This window comes from Pleurodeles waltl, chromosome 7 (genome assembly GCF_031143425.1).
Source record: "Pleurodeles waltl isolate 20211129_DDA chromosome 7, aPleWal1.hap1.20221129, whole genome shotgun sequence".
Classification (NCBI taxonomy): domain Eukaryota; kingdom Metazoa; phylum Chordata; class Amphibia; order Caudata; family Salamandridae; genus Pleurodeles; species Pleurodeles waltl.
Window position 1 is genome coordinate 1,550,999,685 of NC_090446.1, and position 3,554 is coordinate 1,551,003,238.

Sequence of the window (3,554 nt, forward strand, 5' to 3'; positions counted from 1 at the left end):
TGGAGTCCAGGAGGTCCCATAGTTCAACGGCGTGTTTGTGAACGGAGCGAGCGTTGACTAGGATGCACTTGAGGTGGTTGATGGCGCGTGGGCTGGTGGTCGTGGTTGTTGCGTGGTGGAAGATGCGTTTGCAGGAGTTGCAGGCGAAGGGTCCATGGGTGCGTTTGGGGGGAGCTGGAAGCAGGTGTTGGAGCGCCCTGGGTTGAGGGCGTGGAGGGTGGTGGGGTCGTAGCGGGTCAGCGGGGCTTGGGAGAGCTGGGGACCAGGGGTCGTGGCGCTGGGCGCGGGACAGGCGCGGACGGGCGCAGACGGGCTTGCCTCTGGTGCGCCTCCGGTGCGCCAGCGGCACGGTTGCGCAGCGGCCGCCATATGAGGTAGGAGGGGGGAGGGGTCAGCTGGGGGCGAATGGGAGCTGGGGGGCGGGGGCGTGCAGGAGGTCGCGGCGGGAAAGCGTGAGGGAGGGGGGACAGGTAGAGTGAGAAGAGCTGGGGGAGGGAGGTTTAAGGGTGGAGGGGGTGAATGTTAGGAGGTTTAGGAGATAGGGGAGAAAGATAGGAGTAGGGTTGTGAAGATAGGGGCGGGGGGTTGTAGAGGTGGGTGAGGGTGAGAGGTAGAGTGAGAGGATAGGAAGATAGGGGTGGTAACAGAGGGGGTGGCGGGAGGGGGGTAGAGATAGAGAAATAGGTAGATAGGAGGAGGTGGTGAGTGAGGGAGATAGATAGTGAGATAGAGAGATAGGTAGATTGGTAGATAGGGGGAGTGAGGGAGGCAGATAGCGAACGGGGTAGATAGGGGTGATAAAGAGGGGGAGGCGAGTGAGGGAGAGAGATGAGACAGGAGCAGGAGGGCAGGCGCAGGAAGAACAGAAGACGGAGGACGAAGAAACAGAAGAACAGAAGACAGAAGAACAGAAGAACAGAAGAACAGAAGAACAGAAGAACAGAAGACAGAAGACAGAGGACGAAGAAGCAGAAGACAGAAGATCACAGAAGAAGATACAGAAGACGAAGAACAGAAGGCAGAAGACCACAAAAGAAGATGAAGAAGAAGAGAAGCGCAGAAGACAGAGAAATACAGATGAAGGTGAAGAAGAGGAGCACAGAAGAGTACAGATGAAGGTGAAGAAGAGGAGCAGAAGTCAGAAGAGTACAGATGAAGGTGAAGAAGAGGAGCAGAAGTCAGAAGAATACAGATGAAGGTGAGGAAGAAGAGGGGTGACGAGCGGCAGAGGAAGGAGCCAAGAAGAGGGACAGAGAAGAAGAGGCACACGCGGGTCGCGGTGCAGAGGAGAGGCTGAGAAGCACACAGATGAAGAGAGAAGACAGGGAAAAGAAGAGTACAGAAGAAGATTACAGAAGAGGAGCGAGGAGGAAGAACAGAGAGGAAGAAAAGAAGCAGGAGAGAGGGTGAGTAGCGCGGGGCAGGGCGAGGGGCTGGGAGGTGGGGGGTACTTACTGCGAGGTAGCTGGGCGGTCTCAGGAACCTGGAGGAGCTGGAGGAGCTGGAGGAGCTGCAGGGGGAGCGACCTACCCTTGGGTCAAGTCTAGTGTATATATTGTGTATAATACTTACCTCCAGAAGGAGTATTGTCTCTAAGATATTTTTGGTACTGTGTCACCCAAATAAATACCTTTATTTTTGGTAACACTTAGTATTGTCTTTACTTGTGTATAAGTACTGTGTAACTATAAGTGGTATTGCAGGAGCTTTGCATGTCTCCTAGTTCAGCCTAAGCTGCTAGAACACTACTACATTCACTATCAAGGGATCCCTGGACCTGGTGTAAGCTGTAAGTACCCAAAGTGCCCACTACAAATCAGGCCAGCCTCCTACACTGCCCCAGTAACAAACAGATCCACCCACAAACTGTCCCAGTAACAAACAGATCTGCCCACAAACTACCCCAGTAAGAAACCGATCCAAACTACCACAGTAACAAAAAGACCCATCGAAAAACTGCCCCAGTAAGAAACAGATCAAACCACAAACTGCCCCAGTACCAAACAGATCCACCCACAAACTCGTCCAGTAACAAACAGATTCACACGCAAACTGCCCCGTAACAAACAGATCCAATCTACAAGTAACAAAAAGATCCCCTCACAAACTGCCACAGTAAAAAATAGATCCCTTCACAAATTGCCCCAGTAACCATCAGATCCCCTCACATACTGCCTTAGTAACCATCAGATCCCCTCACACTGCCCCAAAAACCATCAGATCCCCTCACACACTGACCTTGTACTCTCAGATCCCCTCACACAGTGACCCAGTATCCATCAGATCCTCCCACACACTGCCCCAGTAACCAGCGGATCCCCTCACACACTGACCCAGTAACAGATAGATCCTCCCAAACACTGCCCCAGTAACCAACAGATCCCCTCACACACTGCCACAGTAACAGACAGATCCCCTCACACACTGCCCCTGTACTGTCAGATCCCCTCACACACTGATCCAGTAACCATCAGATCCCCTCACACACTGCCCCTGTACCATCAGATCCCCTCACACACTGGCCCAGTAACAGAGAGATCCCCTCACACACTGACCCTGTAACCAGCGGATCCCCCCACACACTGTCACAGACAGATCCCCTCACACACTGACCCTGTAACCAGCGGATCCCCTCACACACTGCCCCAGTAACCCTCAGATCCCCCCACACACTGCCCCAGCAACAGACAGATCCCCTCACACACTGCCCCAGCAACAGACAGATCCCCCCACACACTGACTCAGTAACCCTCAGATCCCCTCACACACTGCCCCAGCAACAGACAGATCCCCTCACACACTGCCCTGGTAACCCTCAGATCCCCTCACACACTGCCCCAGTAACCCTCACATCCCCTCACACACTGCCTCTGTTCTCTCACATCCCCTCACACACTGACCCAGTAACCCTCAGATCCCCTCACACACTGCCCCAGTAACAGACAGATCCCCTCACTCACTGACCCAGTAACCCTCAGATCCCCTCACACACTGACCCAGTATCCAGCGGATCCCCTCACACACTGCCCCAGTAACCCTCAGATCCCCTCACACACTGACCCTGTAACCCTCAGATCCCCTCACACACTGCCCCAGTAACCCTCACATCCCCTCACACACTGCCCCACTAACCCTCAGATCCCCTCACTCACTGCCCCACTAACCATCAGATCCCCTCACACACTGCCCCAGTAACCAGCGGATCCCCTCACACACTGCCTCTGTTCTCTCACATCCCCTCACACACTGCCCCAGTAACCCTCACATCCCCTCACACACTGCCCCAGTAACCCTCACATCCCCTCACACACTGCCCCAGTAACCCTCACATCCCCTCACACACTGCCCCAACAACAGACAGATCCCCTCACACCACCTCTGTTCTCTCAGATCCCCTCACTCACTGACCCAGTAACCAGCGGATCCCCTCACACACTGGCCCAGTAACCCTCACATCCCCTCACTCACTGACCCAGTAACCCCCAGTCACTTGTTCGATCACAAAGAGTCCGAGAGACGAACAACTCCCCACAAGAAGCAGCGGGTACACAAGT